Here is an 18127-nt window from a genome sequence, read left to right on the forward strand (position 1 = left end):
ACTTGCCAGCCCGCCTGGTGCTGGAATCGTCTTCATGGTCAGCCTTGGTGGCCTGCAGTCCTCCTGATCTTCAGAGCATAGTTAGGGAGACACTTAGAAAGCTGCAGACATGGCTCAGGGGGCCCCAGGCTGCCTCTCCCAAGACTCAGGGCAGGAGAGACCCCAGGAATCTAGCCTCCAGTGTCTGGAAGGGTGCTCAGGCCTCGCCACAGTAGCCACATATTTTCTGTCTGGTTGTGCCCGTTCGTTCCCACGCCTAGGCTTCTGTGACCTTCCGCAGGGTCAGTCATGTGTAGACCTGGGACGTCGCTGATGATCTGCTTGATAATCCCTGCCTTGTTCCAGGGAGGGCTTACGGGGTCTGTTTATCTGTTTCATTAATGTAAGTGCACCCAGCGTTCTTAATTAACTTTTCCTCTGGCTTCACATGCCGCTTCTCCATCCAGAATATGTATCCTTGGAGAATCAGGCTGGTCTCCTGCAAGCTCTGACTGTTGTAGCACAGGTGCCTGCCTTCCCTTGGGCGGGCTCAGTGACAGTGAAGGGCAGGATCTTGAGTGAAAGGCTAGCACCCTAGTCCAGATCAGCCCCTTCTGCTGCTCGTCACTCACCAGTACCCTCACCTTTTTTGGCAGCTACCGTGATTTGTATCATGTATTCACTTGTTTGTTTCTTTTTATTTTTTATTTGAGAGTCAGAGAGAGAGAGAGAGAGAGATCTTCCATCTGCTGATTCGCTCCTCAAATGCCCGCAACATCTAGGATTGGGTCAGGCCAAAGCCAGAATCCTAGAACTCCATGTAGGTCTCCCACATGGGTGGCAGGAACCCAAATACTTGAGCCATCAGCTGCTGCCTTCCAGGGTGTGCATGAGCAGGAAGCTGGACTGGGAGAGAGGAGCTGGTTCTTGAAGCAGGCGTTGTGATATGGATGCAGGCATCGCCAGTAGCTTTGCGTCTGCTGCTCCAAATGCCTCCCTGATGTACTTATTAAAGCTTCTCCTTGCAGCTTGGACAGCTCTTCGATTCTGCACGGTGTCACAAACATGCAGTGCAATGCCTGGAATCTGATAGGGACTCATTAAAGACTAATTTAAAAAATGCAAGCATGGATCAATCAGCTTGGTTTCTGCAAGAGTAGGGAGAGGTGCGTTAGGACCTGCGGGTGTGCAGGAACTTTCTGAAGGTTCCAGCTATAAAGAGGAGTGAGGTCAGCTACCCACGGGCTTGGGAAATAATGGAAAACACATTGGTCTAGAAACCGGGGACCTGAAGGGCATGCGTTTCCCTGTACTAAGGTTTATTTTCAGTGTAACCTTGAGAAAGTCTTATAAGCCTTGAAGGAGATTGTGTGTGTGTGTGAAATTGCTTTGTAAACCATAATGTACTATGGTCAGATGTTATGCATCACCATAAGATCTGGCCCCTTCCTGCTTCTCCAAATGTATTTCCTAATGACTTTAATTTAGCCAGGCCAATTTCCTTCTCTAAAAAAACACATATCTTTCTCCCTTTATTGCACAAATTATGCATTGTAATGACAAAAGGATTAGCAAATTCAGAAGAAAATGAAAATCATCTCTTAAGATTCCCATCTAGAAATCGCACTGTTAACAGCTTCCATGCAGCTTCCCTGGATTTTTCCTAAATAAATTTCCCAGTTGTCAGCAGCTGGGGGCAGGACCAGGCAGCACTTCTGTCCTGCTCTCCCAGGGCCACAGCTTTGCTGACAGCTGCCACCTGGGAAACCATTAGAGAGTAGAGCTCCCCGCACCGCCACTCCCACCCTCACCGTTGCTTCCAGCATGCACAGTAGCCGTGCCCCGGGGGTGGCTGGAGACAGGGGTCTCTTCCTCGGCCCGGCATCCGGGTCTGTGTATTCATTGCTTTCTCTCCCCGCAGGGCCCAGTGCCTGCAGGATGTGGCACCTAAGGGGGTCCCTGTGCTTGGTGACTAGTCGCTGAATGTCCACGTGGCACCTGAGTGCTGTGTTGCCTTGCATGGCGTGGGAAGCCCCTGACCAACATCTGTTTCACATCTCCATGCTCCACAGGCACCAGGGTCACTAGTAGGATGCATCTGGTCTACCGGATCTGGCTGTGGCTTGAGATTCGGCCTCAGCGTGGAGAATGATAGACTGCGCCGGTGTCCTTTGCAGTCACTGCTGTCACCTGCAGTCGTTGTACGCATGCTCCCAGACCGTGCTGCCTAGCACGTGGCCAGAGCATGAGAGAGGCGGTTCTGCAGAGAGCATGATGCACATAGCCAACTGTCCTGGAAGATTAGTCAGTCAGCCTGGACCTGTTGCTCAAGACAGTGGATCACTGACCCCGAAGACATTTCAGAGACCATGCAGCTGGTACCTGCACCACAGGCCCCAAGTGCACAGAGGAATGATTTCAAAGGAGGGGCCCTCGGTGCCTGTGGAACCATGACATGAGCTGTGCAGCACCTCCTGGAGGGTGTGCTCTCTGCACTCTGGCTTCTCCAAGATGCTCGGTGGCCCCAGGCAGCTCTGGTGGCCCCCTGGGCGGTGCAGGTCTCAACGGCTGCCCCTTTTATGGAGATAGGCATTCGGCAACATCTTCACGACACTGTTGCTCTGAGGCCGTGGCCACCTCTGCCTAAGTTCTAAAGGATGGAGCTGCCCAGAGCTGCAGACGTGTGAGCCAGGCAGGAAACTGCCGTGGGATGGGAAATTCTCAGGGGAGACGTGGGTGTGGAGTCACCCCTGAGATGCAAGACCAGCCCGGGGGGGCTGCCGGTCCATGACTCTGACCCGTGGGAAATGCCGTGGAGGCTGTGTCTAGCAAAACCGCAGGGCTGAAGCCACCCAAGTCCATGGGGCAAGGTTGTCCAGAGCCTTTGTTGCTCACCCTGTGCCAGTAAGCTGCTGAGTGTGTCCCAGCAGCAGGAACTCCACTCCGGTGGGTCCTGACGGCAGGACTGGAGCCCATGGGCCTGGAGGGCAGAACGCTGAGCCAAAGAAGACTTCTCAACTCTTACGGCTGCAGGCTTGCTCAGGACGGGGCACTCCTCTCTTCTCTCCTGCTTTTCCCACTGCGGGTGGGAATGTCTGTCCTGTACCTGTCCTACCATTGTCCTTTGGAAGCACAGTTCTTGCTGGATTCCACAGATTCACAACTGGGAAGCAGTTTGCCTTAGAATGAATAATACCTTGAGTCTCTTCCACATCTGATTTAGTTTCTTAAGTGGTTTTTTTTTTTTTTTTTTTTTTTTTTTTTTTTTTTTACAGGCAGAGTGGATAATGAGAGAGAGAGACAGAGAGAAAGGTCTTCCTTTTGCCGTTGGTTCACCCTTCAAATGGCCGCCGTGGCCGGCGCACCGCGCTGATCCGAAGGCAGGAGCCAGGTGCTTCCTCCTAATCTCCCATGGGGTGCAGGGCTAAGCACTTGGGCCATCCTCCACTGCCTTCCTGGGCCATAGCAGAGAGCTGGCCTGGAAGAGGGGCAACCGGGACAGAATCCGGCGCCCCGACCGGGACTAGAACCCGGTGTGCTGGCACCGCTAGGTGGAGGATTAGCCTAGTGAGCTGCGGCGCCGGCCAAGTTTTTTTTTTTTTTTTTTTTTTAAGATTTTAATTATTTGAGAGGCAGTCACAGACAGAGAGGGAGAGACAGAGAGAGGTCTTCCAGCTGCTGATGTTCATTTCCCAAATGGCTACAATGGCCAGAGCTGGGCTGATCCAAAGCCAGGAGCCAGGAGCTTCTTCCAGGTCTCTCGTGTGAATGCAGGAACCCAAGCACTTGGGCCATCTTCTACTGCCTTCCCAGGCCATAGCAGAGAGCTGGATCGGAAGTGGAGCAGCCGGGATACTTGCGTCGCCACAGCACTGGTCCTTTCCACATCTGACTTAGATGAGACTTTAGACTTCTGACTTTTGAGCTGATGCTAGAACAAGCTAAGGCTTTGCGGATGGAATAAATGTATTGTGCATGTGAGAAAGATGTGAATTTTGGGGGGCAAGGGTAGAATACTTCAGGCTGAATAATTATGTCCCCCAAAATTTGTAAGTTGGAAACCTAACCCCCAAAATGGTTGGTCCCAGGGAATGAAACCTTTGAGAAGCAATTCTCATGAGGGCACTTTAGTACCCTTATTGATTAAACAGGCCTGAATGAGCTCCGCTGCTCTCTTCTGCTATGCAAGGCTGCTTTGAGGAGTTGGCAGAGTGCACCCACCCATGTTGGCAGGACCTGACCCTGTTGCCTCCTGATCTTGGACTGTCAGCCTCCAGGACCGGGAGAAACAAATCTCTGTTGTTTATAGACCACCCAGTCTGTGATGTTTTTGTTGCCTCAGTCTAAATGCTCTTAAGATGTTAAGTCCTCGTAGTAGCTACCAGAGACAAAGGGAAGATCATGCCACACAAGGGAATGGTGTGATGTCAAGGCTCAAAAGAGTGGCGGGCAGAGGTTGTGGCAAAGGAGCTGGGGGATGACACTACAGAGGCAGCTGTGGCCCCATGAGTTTCAGATTTCTCCCAAGAGCAAATCAAGTGTGCATTTTCGATAGATTCCCTTGTGGGCAGAGTTTGTATGGCTCTGTTTAACTGTTTCCTGGAAGGCAGTTTGCCATCATGTATTAAGAGTCTCTGAAATGTGCATGAACTGTACTTTGTCTCAGGAATATGAAATATGGAAATAATAATAACAGTCACCTACTATGTGGTTCCTATTGTGCCAGGTATCTTTGATACTCTGCACATTTTTTTTTAAAAGATTAACTTATTTACTTGAAAGGCAGAGTTACAGAGAGAGAGAGAGAGAGAGAGAGAGAGAGAAAGGGAGACAGAGAGAAAGGTCTTCCATCTGCTGGTTCACTCCCCAAATGCCCGCAATGGCCACAGCTGGACCAGGCCAAAGTCAGGAACCAGGAACTCCATCCAGGTCTTCCACGTGGGTGGCAGGGACCCACGTACTTGGTGCATATTCTGCAGCTTTTCCAGGTGCATTAGCAGGGAGCTGGATGAGAGGAAGAGCCACCAGGGCTTGAAGAGCACTCACATGGGATGTTGGCATTGCAGGTGGCGGCCCAACCCGCTGCACCACAGCGCCAGCCCCTACATTATTTTTATGTAACCCTTACAGCAATTCCACAAAATAAGACTCATTAGCCTCATTTTATAGATGACGAAACAGATTTTAAAGAATTTGGCAGATTGAGTCCACCTCTGTTATTAATTAGCTGTTTTCCTACTGTGAATTACCTAGTTTTTCTAAAACAGCTTCCTAAAGTGCCATTATTTAAATAATAGTAGTGATTCAAACCAGATTTAAATAAAACCTCCTCTTTCATGGATTATCCATTCATTCGGATTATCTCCACCACAGCTGAGTTCTGTTTTCTTAAGGAGTTGACAGTAGCTTCTGCTTTCCAAATGAAGTAAATGAGCCGGGGTCCTACCGTGTGGAGGGGGTGTGAGCCGGGGTCGTACCGTGTGGAGGGGGTGTGAGCTGGGGTCGCACCGTGTGCTGGAGGGGGTGTGAGCCTCGATCGTACCGTGTGGAGGGGGTGTGAGCTGGGGTCGTACCGTGTGGAGGGGGTGTGAGCTGGGGTCGCACCGTGTGCTGGGGGTATGAGCCGTGATGGTACCGTGTGGAGGGGGTGTGAGCCGGGGTCGTACCGTGTGGAGGGGGTATGAGCTGGGGTCGCACCGTGTGCTGGGGGTATGAGCCGTGATGGTACCGTGTGGAGGGGGTGTGAGCCGCGATGGTACCGTGTGGAGGGGGTGTGAGCCGTGATGGTACCGTGTGGAGGGGGTGGTTTCACTTTCCAGGACCACTCAGAGTTGTCGCTCTCATTGTTTCCAGGCTCTTATCACAGCCTCTGCCAGGTTATAAGTTCATCGGGGACATCGTGGTCTGAAATACAACTCTGTATCTCACACAGCATCTGTCTGGTTCAGTGCCTTCCATGTGGCTGGGCGGAGCACAATGACCCATTTTTTTCCAGAAGGAGTTGGAACATCATGATTCTAGGGCGTTGAGAATAATCAAGTAAGAGTTGAGGGTATGGGGTCAGGCACAGAAAAGATGGATATTTAGGGTGGGAGACTTGGAAGGGAGGGATTGAAACTGAGGGAAGCCTGCGCCGCGGCTCACTAGGCTAATCCTCTGCTTTGTGGCGCCGGCACACCAGGTTCTAGTCCCGGTCGGGGCGCCGGATTCTGCCCCGGTTGCCCCTCTTCCAGTCCAGCCCTCTGCTGTGGCCCGGGAGTGCAGTGGAGGATGGTCCAAGTGCTTGGGCCCTGCACCCCATGGGAAACCAGGAGGAAGCACCTGGTTCCTGCCATCGGATCAGCGCGGTGCGCCGGCCGCTGCGGCCATTGGAGGGTGAACCAACAGCAAAGGAAGACCTTTCTCTCTGTCTGTCTCTCTCACTGTCCACTCTGCCTGTAAAAAAAAAAAAAAAAAAAAAAAAAAAAAAAAACTGAGGGAACCTGGGAGAATGTATTCCATCGAACGTATACGTAAGATACTGTCATTGGTGCTGGATCAAGAGCATTGTCTCGGGTTGGGTCCCCATTTAATTTGCAGGTCAATGATTCATGAAGGAATCTGGGAAAGGCGTGGGAAACAGGACAGGAGAAGGGAAGAAGCCAGACATCCTGGGCAAACTTCCAGCCTCTGTTCCACAATAGTGTTCTAAAGGGCATAGGGTCAGGAGTACGGAGCTTTTCTACTGGGGGCAAGGGCACCAAGCATTTCTACTTCTACTTCTCTACTTACAGGGGAGGAGGAAGCTTCCAGGCACTTCTTACTCTGCCCATGTGGACCAAGATCTACCGTCTAAGATTCGCAGGTGCAGGTGTTAGAAGCCAAGGCATGGAGAAGCTGAGGGAGGGCGCACACAAACCCGAGGGAGTCTGGGTGGAGCCTCCATGATGTTGCCTTGATAATAGGTCTGCAGCTATGGCAGCCTGATGTACCTCCTCTGCCACCTGTGATCCTACGTACTTATAGCATCTATGAAGCAGGGAGAGTGCTCCATTACTTGCTTATATCACAGCATGATTACAGAAACAAAACAAAATCAGGCAGGATCGGTAGAATCATGTCGGCAACGGGAAGGTGTTGTACAAAGCCAGGTGTTAGCTTGCTTTTCTCCTCCAGGCCCGGAGTGCCTATTAGCACTGGGTCCTCTCCCCGTGCCTGTGTTGCAAGCATTAGCACTGACAGCCTTTGTGAAGAGTGTGTTCCTATTGGGAAGAGAGCAGATACTTTTTTAATGTTGATAAATTTTGCAGCAGTTTCTTTAATATATACCAGCCGCCTTGAAATACATCTAATTAACCAGCAGCTCTCATGCTGTGGCTATGTTTGGCTTTGATGTGCTCATCAGCATCAGCAAAGAAATATTGCAAAGCTAATCATAATAGGACTTAGCTCTTCGAAGATGCCTTTTATCTTCAAAGTGGTTTACAACCACTAATTATTAGAGGAATTAGGGTGAACAGCAACCTCCTCACAGGGACCTCGGCCCATTATTGAAGGCCTTTAATGTATCTTGTAAGAGAGCAGGAGAAATATGAAGGGCGGTGTTTAACAATGCTTGCCCAGACCTTGCAGAGATATGTTGTAGAGGTAGGAGGCAGCTGTTCCTTCTCTCCCTCAAGGCTGCAACAAGGAAATTGGACCTCATTTGAGGAGAAAGGATGCTGGTTGCAGCCAAGGCACCAAGGACAGCCACCATGGTAGAAAGGTTGCCCCCTCTCTCTCTCTCTTTTTTTTTTTTTTTTTTTTTTTGACAGGCAGAGTGGACAGTGAGAGAGAGAGAGAGACAGAGAGAAAGGTCTTCCTTTGCCGTTGGTTCACCCTCCAATGGCCGCCGCGGCCGGCGCACCGCGCTGATCCGATGGCAGGAGCCAGGTGCTTCTCCTGGTCTCCCATGGGGTGCAGGGCCCAAGCACTTGGGCCAACCTCCACTGCATTCCCTGGCCACAGCAGAGAGCTGGCCTGGAAGAGGGGCAAGCGGGGCAGAATCCGGCGCCCCGACCGGGACTAGAACCCGGTGTGCTGGTGCCGCAAGGCGGAGGATTAGCCTAGTGAGCCGCGGCGCTGGCCTAGGTTGCCCCCTCTCAAAGGGGCCTCTACTCACCTGCTCCTTTACATGGGTTGGCAGGGCGTCTTCCTTTCCGGCTGGTGAGATCACAGCCCAGAATCCAGCCAGCCAGCTGGGGGAGGCAGTGTTAGATGCCCGGCCTCTCGGTGAGATCTCTGTACGTCATTTCTTTCTCTTTCGCTTTGTTTTGTTAGAGTAATGTGGGGTGAAGGGAGCCCACTTGATCCCAACCACATGAAGAAGAAGAATATCTAACACCTGTGTGGCGCTACCCTGGCCCTTCCTTCCACAGGTGAGGAAGAGGAGTTCCGAGAACTTAGGAAGCCTCTCTGTAGTTCTAGTGACTCGGGCAGCGTGGCCTTGGGATTTGCATTGCTGCCCAGCAGAGAGAAGGGACGGCATTTGTGCAGAGCCCCTCTCCACCGTGTGCCCAAGGAGCAATAACAGTCTGCTATGGGCAGGGGAATAGCCTGGTTTCTGGACTGCATCCTTGGTCCTGAGCAGGGTGGGGCAGGGATGGGGGTGGGGAGGGGCCCTGTGAGCAGCAGCTCAGCATCTTTGTTGCTCTCTGAAAGGATCCTCCCCTCTGCCTCATCTCCTGGTTCCACAGAGGCTCTGCCCAGAACCACGGGGCCCATAGGAGCGGCACAGGCGTGAGTAACTTCTAGGCCACCTGTGAAGCCGGAGTTTGGTTAAAGCGCTTTCCTCCCAAGTAAGACTGATGGTTGGGGATTGATACAGGCCATTGTCGCTCCCCCTCTTCGTGGAGGAACGACACAAAACCCTGTGCTGTTCTTCTGTCTACTCGGCCCTCCCCGGGTTTGCTGCTGGTTCTTCCCGGGTTGGCTACCGACCCTTCCGCCTCCGTGGAAGGGCGGTTCCCCCTGCCACATTCCCCACTTCCGCGGGGGAGCGGCACACCGCCAGCCGGCTCTCTCGGGGGCTGCACAGGTGTTCCCTTAGATGTTCCCCTTAGATGTTCCTGGTGCATGTTGTCTCTCTCCTCCTTTATAGTCCTCTTCCGCCAATCCCAACTCGGCTGCCCACACGCCGAGTACGCTGCTCTCCTCCAATCAGGAGCAGGATCAGCTCCTGGAGGTCATCACTCAAGTTGGCAAGAGGCAGCTGCGTAGAAGCTGTTTTCTCCTCTCCCAGCGCCATATTGTGGGAGAGCAGATGCATAGAATAAGTCTTAATTCCAGTAACTTAGTCCAGTCCGGGTTGCTCCCCACAGGCCATGGTAGGAGTACTCACAGCATAGTAATAGATGCCAGATCAGGGCTTTCCCCTGCTCCACCCTGGTGACTGGTCATTAAATATTAGTTGTCCTTTTTTCTGACACCAAATGTATATCTTATCATTCAGCTCAGTTCTGACACTATGTGGAGTTAGTGCAGACCCCACAGGTTAAGGGTTTGGTTCCATAAGACTGTGCATCAGACACTGGTCAAAAGTCCCAGGATTCCACCCACACTTCACACCAACCAGCTATGAATTCAAGGATACCTACAACCCCTCCGTGCATTTAATAATTCGCTAGCATGACTCACCAAACTCAGGAGCACGTTTTACTCATTATTACTCATTTTTAAAGGGTACAACTCAGGAAGCCCCAAATGGAAGAGGTGCACAAGGCCAGGGAAAGTGGATGTGTGGGGTGGAGCTTCCGGGTCCAGCTCCGTTCCTGCAGGGATTTAAGTCATCCACTGCGGGTGATTGAACTCAGGCCCCGCCTACCCTCCCCACCCCCGGGGTCAGTAGGTGGGGCTGAAAGTTCCAACCCTCCGATCAGTGTTGGGTTCCCATCAAGAGTCCCCTCTTTAGCATAAACTCCAGTAAGTTGAAAGGAGCCCATCATGAATAATCAAAGACACTTTTTTTAAAAAGTTTATTGTATTTACTTGAAAGGCAGAATGGCAGACAGGGAAAGACAGAGAAAAACATCTTCCATCCATGGGTTTGCTCCCTAAATGGCTGTAATGTCCAGGTCTGGGCCAGGCTAAAGCCAGGAGCCGGGAACTCTATCTGGGTCTCCTACATGTATGACAGGAGTCCAGGCATCTTCTGCTGCTTTCCCAGGTACATTAGCAGGGAGCTGGATTGGAAGCAGAGGAACTGGGACTCTAACCGGCGCTCTGATACCATATGCCAGAGTTGCAGGTTGCAGTTTAACCTGCGGTGCCACAACACTGGCCCCTCAAAGACATTCCTGTCACTCAGGGAGCACCAAGGGTTTCAGCAGCTCTGTGCTAGAAACCAGGTCAAATATCAAATTTATATTTTTCACTGCACCCCAGATACTTAGCACTCTTGGTCCTCACTCACTAGAAGGTAACACATGTTTATTGAGTACTTGTTATATGCAAGGTACCAGGCTGGGAGTCCATGGGGCATTTATTCATTTAAATCATCAAATATCAATTTCATACTGACTAAGCTGTGCTGAGACAGGTCCTTTCTGCTTTCAAGGAAGGAATAAGACGTTATACATTTGGAAATCTAGCTAGCTGGACAAAGCATGCCTAAGGCATGGAACAATCAGCAAGTACTACGGGTACAGAGGCCAAAGCCTCCAGAAAGGGTGGCAAGGGAGGAAGCCCTGGTGGCATCAACAGGGGTGACAGCAGGACAGAACATGTGGGGTGTTCTCACTGCCGGGGAGATGCTGAACAACCTCCCTTTGTCAAGTCCCTGCAAACAAGTGTAGCCCCGGTACACACCTGATCCTTTGACTTACTGTGGTGGACTCCAACCCTGCCTGCTTCATGGCTCTGGACGGCTCCCTTAGCCTCTCGGACAGTGAGATTCTCATTAATGAAAGAGAGAAGGGATGGCCAATTGTGACAGCCGCACAGGACCACTATAGAAACGAAATAATTGGAATGAAGGTTCTCGTTAAACCTCAATTAATGTCACTGTTAGTTTGTGTCTTTCATGCTTTCATTACCTCCCAAGGGGTCGTCTCTCTACCAGAATTGTGAGCTGAAAAAGGACAGTTCTGGAAAAGCCTTAGAAATGATGATCAGAGCTGACACTTACCAACTGCTGACTGTGCACCAGGCACAGTTTTGTTACCAAAAGCTCAGTCCCTGTTCCCGGTGCCAGTCAAAATAACGAGGACAAGGGCTCGGGGTGAAGGACAGGGAACACTACATCTGTTGCCAGATGAGAGGGCAGCAGCCATCCGGGTCTCAAGGTCACCACTCTGCTGGAGGAGGGTGTTTTGGGGCTTACAAAGGGGCTACAAGGAAGGGGGTTGCTGGTGTGGCCAGAGAGCTGCAGGTGTCTGGTGTCAGGTGCCATAGCGTGTCACTAGATGGATGACAGTTCTTTCCCTCTCTCACTGTGGCAGTCCCTGAAGCCCACAGGCAGTGAGATGGGATCTGGCCTGACCAGGTCCTCCTGCTCCGCAAAAGAAGTGGAGATAAGGAACAAGACAGTTTGTGTAAGCCATGGGCAAGCGGGGAGCCTGCAGGCCAGGCCTGAAGCATCAGCCTCCCGCAATATGTTTAAGCAGTAAAAGTTGTTGGCTTGTGTTAGTTTACCAGGTGCCTCCCATGTCCTCCCCTGACGCAGGCACCGTCATCTGCATTTTACAGATGGACAAACTGAGGCCTGAAGGAGTTAAATCTCTCACTCAGTGATGCAGCTAGGAAGAGGTAGAGCCAGGATTGGAACCTGCGGACATTTGGCACTGCCCGCACGGAGCCCGAGCAGGTGGTGCCCCTGTCTTCCATGGGGAAAGAGAAGAAAGCATTGTCTGGGCTTCCTTTCCCTGCCTTTCCCCATTCTCTCCTGTCCCGTCTGCCATGCAGATGGCCAGCGTCCCTCTTTCCCATGGGTGCCTCGCAGCAGGTGCTATTGGTGAGCTACCCCCATCCCTGGAGCCGGGATATTTCAGTGTCCTCCAGCAACTTCTAGATGCTTCTGTCCATGTCTCTGCTTTGCGGGTGGAGGTTCTTCAGAGCCACAGCACGCAAGGCAAGCCAGATGCTGTGGAATTCACTCCCTACAGGAGCAGGGCTCACTCAGGGACCGATGGGCTTGGCATATCAAGCCCTTTGCCTGTTGGGCGAGGTAACTGACATAGCGTCTCCAACACCTGTCATACATGGAGTTGTGGTCCTATAAAGATCTGTTGAAGACCTGACCCCCCACGACCTCAGAATATGGCCTTCTTTCAAAACAGGGTCATTGCAGGTCACGCTAAGACGAGGTGTTGGAGTGGGCCTTTGACCCCGCAGGGCTGGCGTCCTTGTAAGAGGAGGAGGACGGCGTGAAGAGAGACGCAGGGGCAGAGGCTGTGATGGTTGGAGTTGCACAGCTGCAAGCCAGGGAAGGCCACCACCTAAAGCCAGGAAGAAACAAGGAAGGGTCCAACCCAGAGTCTCAGAGGGAGGGCGGCCCTGCGGATGCCTGGATTTTGGACTTGAAGCGCCCAGGATCATGGGAGAATGGGTTTCTGCTGAGTTAAGCCTTGCAGCGTTTGGTCCTTGTTACAGCAGCCCAAGGAAGCTGCCCCACCCCTCTCTGGGCCCTCGGCTCTTCCTGAACTTGCTCCTTTCCAGGGGCCCCACTCGGTCCCACTCCACAAGGGGCACCTGCGTGCATTCCTGTTGGAGCTGCCTGCGAAACCTGTGGCTCAGCAGCCTGCTGCCCCCTGCACAGCGTGACACGCCCTGACCCTCTCCCTGCCTTCTGGCCACATTGCCGGCTCCGAGGTCAGCCCTGAGACTTGGGGGGTGCTGCCGCCCACGCAGTGTTCCTCCCCCTGAAGCCTGGGCAGTTAGAGAAACTGCGGTGGATCCTAGAGATGCTGTCTGCTGCAGGAGGGATTCAAAGGAATCCAAGGTGATCCAGTAGCTGCTTTCAGCTGTGCAACGGCGGTGCAAGGGGGTGCCCCCATCTTTCTGAGCCTAGAATAAAGGGGAAATTAGCTGAGAATCCATAGGGGGCATTTGGGTTTAAGCTATGAACTTTCTGATTATAGCAGTTGCTGAAGCCTAGGAATGACTGAGTCACTGAGAAATCTACCTGGGCGCACGAAGGCAGCCATGGAGCCATTCTTGAGGGAGAAGAGCCGCCTGGGAACTCTCACAGAAGCAGGCAGATAGAAAATATTCTCTCTTCTCTTCAGCTTGTACCCCACCATTTCCCCCTTTATGGGTGTACCGTCTGTTGGTCTAATGAAAAATCTATAAAACAACAACCCGTGTCTAGCCCAGAGATTAAGGCGCCCTTGGGCCTTCTCCGAATGGGAGGCGGCAGAACTCATGGCAGGACTTCAGCTTTGTTTCCAACGCAAAGCAGAAACTCCTCTGTTGCTGGGTCTCCCCTTGTCCTTGAATGACTCAGCCAGACTGCAGGCCCAGCCAGGGGATGCAAGGTGAGAGAAAGCAGGCCGAACTCACTTGGAGAAATGGCCTCCAGGAGGGGCTCTGTCCTGCCTCTATTTGGGGGTTCATTTCGCTCCCTGCACAAATGGATTGAGAGGTTTGCTTGATTTTCATCCATTTTCTGCTTGCCACGGTAGAATGTGAAAGGAAGAACCAGGTTGCGGAGGATAAATACAATAGACTGGGCTGGGTTTGCAAGGCCTGTGGTTCTGGTCCAGGCCCATTCTAAGAAAATGTATTCACTGAGCTATTGACCTACAATTAACTCTCTGTATTTAATATCTGCAATTTGATAAGCTTTTCAAATTTTGATAAGGCTTCTTTCACTGACATGATTACTTCAAGATTCATCCGTTTTGTTGCTGTTGCTTAGATCAACAGTTCATTCCCTTTCATGAGGATTAGCAATCCATTGTGTGCATAGGATAAGCATCCCCAACAGGAAAACACCAAATCCGAAATGCCCCCAAATTGGAAGCTTTAAAAAAAGATATTATTTATTTATTTGAAAGGCAGAGTTACAGAGAGACAGAGACAGAGAAATCTTCCACTGGTTCACTCCTCAAATGACCACAATGACTACAGCTGGGCCAGGCTGAAGCCAGGAGCCTGGAACTCCATCGCAGTCTCCCATGTGAGTGGCAGGGACACAAGCACTTGGGCCATCCTCCACCGATTTCACAGGCACATTAGCAGGGAGCTGAATCAGAAGTGGAGCAGCTGGACGAAACTGGCACTCACATGGGATATAGGTGTTGCAGGTGGCAGCTTAACCTGCTACATCACAACACGGCCCTGGAAACTTTTTTGAGCACCAACATGATGCCACAAGTGGAATGGTCTACCCTTGACCTCATGTGACCGGCTGCAATCAAAATGCAGCAGCACCAAAAATATTTCACTCCTATACATTACATTTTTAGTATTCTGTTAGTTACCACAGATCAGGGAAAATATAGGGTATCTGTCTTTTTGGGACTGGCTTGTTTCACTAAGTATAATGGTTTCCAGTTGCATCTATTTTATTGGAAAAGACAGGATTTCATTCTTTTTTATGGCTGAGTAGCATTCCATAGTGTATATATATATATATATATATATATTAGAATTTCTTTATCCAGTCAACAGTTGTTGGACATCTGGGTTGATTCCATATCTTAGCTATTGTGAATTGAACTGCAATAAACATGAATGTACAGATAACTTTTATAAGCTGATTTCATTTTCCTTGGGTCAATTCCCAGGAGTGGAATTGCTGGAAAAGTTAACTTTCTTTCTTTTCTTTTCTTTTTTTTTTTTTTTTAAGATTTTGGTATTTTTTGAGATAGAGAGAGAGGGAGAGAGGGATCTTCCATCCACTGGTTTACTCTCCAGATGGCTGCAATGGCTGGGGCTAAGCCAGGCTGAAGCCAGGAGCCAGGAGCTTTTTCCTGGTCTCCATGTGGGTGGAGGGGACCAAGGACTTGGGCCATCCTCTGTTTATTTCCCAGATATATTAGCAGGGAGCTGAATGAGAAGTGGAGCAACCAGGACTTGAACCTGTGGCCTGTATGGGATGCCAGCATTGCAGGTGGCAGCTTTACCCACTACGCCACAGTGCTGGCCCTGTGACATTCTCTTAAGTGATGTCCTTCAAAAAGTAGTTTTTAATTTTAATGAATTCCAGTGTATCAAAGTTTTTGCATGAATTGTACTATTGCTAGTTCACATAAGAAATTACCTCTGCTAAGATCACAAATCTGTTTTCTTCTTGAAGCTTTATATTTTCATGTTTTACATTTAGATCTACGATACACTTTGAGTTAGCTTTGATGTATGATACCCAGTATGAATTGATTTCTTCCTCCAAATGGGTACCCAATAATTCAAGTACCATTTGTTGAGAACCTACAATTTATCCTCTGAATTGCCTGCATCTTTGTCAAAAATAATTTTATGTATTGGTCTCTTTCTGTATTCTCTATTCTGTATTATGTTCCATTTATCTATTTGTGTGTCTTTCTGTCACTCTACTATACTCTCTGGAATACTGTAGCTTTATAATGAGTCTTAAAAATCAGGTAGTGAGAGTCTTCCAACTGTATTCTTCTTTTTCAAAGTTGTTTTGACTGTTCTAGGTCCTTTGCATTTCTATGTGAATTTTGGGTCAGTTTGGCAATTCCTACCAAAAAAAAAAAAAACAACAACAACAACAACAAAAAAACACCCTGGTAGAATTTTGACTGGGACTAAAACAAATCATTGAATAAGAAATGAAATCTAAATAAAACTGATTTTTTCCCATGGAAAATCTGTCTCTCTTTTTTTAAGGTTTTATGTTCTTGCATCAGTACTTTGTACTTTTCATTGTATAAGCATCATGATTCTTTCTTAGCTATATCCCTAGGTATTTCCTATTTTAATGCTGTTATAAATATTATTTCTACTTCAGCTTTTATGTCTGGTACATGGATACACAGTTGTTTTTTCTGTGTGGAGCCTATGTCCTGCAGCCTTGTCAAACTCACTTATTAGTTTCTGTTACTTTGTTTTGAATTCCACTGGATTTCTGTACACAGATAGCCTGGAAATAAAGGCAGCTTTCCTTCTTCCTTTCCCATCTGAATGTATTTTCTTTCTTTCCACTGGGAATCTCCATCACAAAACTGAACAGCAGTGGTAAGGATGGATCTTGTCTTTTCCTTTGCCTTGGGGAGAGTGTTCGGTCTCTCCCCAGTAAACGTGATGTTAGCCGGTGTTCTTTCTTGCAGACACCCATTTTTCCAGGTGTTCCTTTATTTCTAGTTCATTGAGAGGTTGTTGTTTTCACATCAGGAGTAGATATTATAAATGCTTTTCTGCATCCGTTGAAATGAATATACTTTTATCTATTGAAAATTGTTAGTATGGTGAATTATATTGTTGTTTTGAAATGTTAAGCCCAGGGCTGGCACAGCCTGATAATCCCATGTGGGTGCCAGTTTGAGTCCTGGCTGTTCCACTTCACATCCAGCTCCCTGCTAATGACCTGGGAAAGCAGTGGAAGATGGCCCAAGTGCTTGGGTCCTGCACCCACGTGGAAAGCCCGGAAGAAGCTCCTGGTTCCTGGCTTCAGATCTGCTCAGCTCCTGCCATTGCAGCCATCTGGGGAGTGAACCAGTAGCTGGAAGACCTCTCTCTCTGTCTCTCCCGCTCTGTCTGTAGCTCTGCCTCTCAAGTGGATAAATAAATCTAAAACAAAAAAGAAAGAAATGTTAAGCCCTCCTTGCATTTCTGGGGTAACACTTACCTTGATCAGAATGTGTTATACTTTTTATATATGATGTTGGATCAGCCTGCTAAAACTTCCTATAAAACTTTTGAATCTATATTCATGAGGGATATTGGCCTTTGTTATTCTTTTTTTCTTGTAATGTCATTATCCAGTTTAGTTATCAGGGTAATATTGGCCTTGTCAAATGTGTTAGGAAGTGTTGGGGAGATAATAGACATGAGCAACTAGGGAGGAGCCACACAAGATCCACCCAAGACCACCCACTTTGCGGTTTAACTTGTTAAAGCATCCTGATAAAATGGGAGCTCAGCCAAACTAAAAAAGTGGTTTGTAGCCACGTGTGCAGAGTCCAGAAGTATGCAGCTCCCAGCTGTCAATCACAAATGCCAACCATGAGCGTCACAACCACATCACCAGTCAGCACCCCTCTTACCTTAGGGACAGAAATCCCAAACCAGGAAGAAAGTGGCATGAGCTCTCTCAACTGGCCTGTTCCTCCCTGGGATGTATGTCAATAATTTGTCTTCACTATTCCTACTTCCATCTCTTTGACCTATAATCCATTACTCTGTCGGTGAAAAGGAACCAAGACAAGCCAGCCTCTGCCAGTGATAGAAGTATTTCGTACTCCTTAATTTTCTAGAAGAATCTATGCAGAATGGGTGTTGGGTATTTGGTAGAATTCATCAGTTTAACTTACATTGACCTAAAGTTTTCTTGTGGGGAGATTTTAAATTATTAGTTCAATTTCTTTACTAGGTAGAGGGTTATTCATGTGATCTATTTGTTCTTGAGTGAACTTTAATATTCATTGTTTTTCTAGGGATTTGTCCATAAAATCTACATTTTCAAACTTATGGGCATGATGTTTGTAATATTCCCTTATTAGCCATTGAAAGTCTATAGTGTCTGTAATAGTATCACCTCTCAGATTCCTGATATTGTAATTTATCTTTCCTCTTTATTGATCTTCTCCAAGAATGATTCGGAACAACCCCCCAGACTGGTTGGAGGAGTTGCTATAAAACCCCCAAACTGAGTCTGCTCGCCCAACTCGCAGAACAACCATCCCTGGAGGGGGTGGGGGTGGGAGAAAGGAGGCATTCATTGCAGCGTCAGAGCAGGGAGCTGGGCAGCTGTCATTGGATTTCCAGGTTCCTTGAGGGGTTAGCAGGGAAGGTTCTTACAGGTTCAAGTTGGGGCTCAAGGTACATGTCCAGCTCCTGTGCAAGGGCCTAGCTGGTTCGGTAGAGCTTATGGCTGTTCTTCAACTGGTTAAAAATATTGTGTCCTTAATGGAATTTTGATGATGGAAGAATGGGCTGCAGTCTGGGAACTACATGCAAGTGATAGCTACTTTCTGCTCTAGGCCTGGAAAAGAAACTGCTTGAGACG

General features: G+C 49.2%; 1 protein-coding gene across 10 annotated transcripts in view; it reads left to right on the forward strand.

The window, feature by feature from the left end:
• CRACR2A (calcium release activated channel regulator 2A) overlaps positions 1-18127 on the forward strand; it is a 203073-nt gene that overhangs the window by 96811 nt on the left and 88135 nt on the right. Inside the window, exon 1 of one of the 10 annotated variants that reach the window (XM_089303762.1) lies at positions 8258-8375. The exons of the other annotated variants lie outside the window; for them this stretch is intronic. The gene's annotated coding sequence lies outside the window, so the exon portion shown is untranslated. Of the gene's footprint in view, positions 1-8257; positions 8376-18127 lie in introns of those variants that run through there. 10 annotated transcript variants of the gene reach the window in all.

The sequence above is a fragment of the Oryctolagus cuniculus genome, chromosome 9, assembly GCF_051225735.1.
Source record: "Oryctolagus cuniculus isolate XC-2025 breed Fujian yellow rabbit chromosome 9, ASM5122573v1, whole genome shotgun sequence".
NCBI classification, from domain to species: domain Eukaryota; kingdom Metazoa; phylum Chordata; class Mammalia; order Lagomorpha; family Leporidae; genus Oryctolagus; species Oryctolagus cuniculus.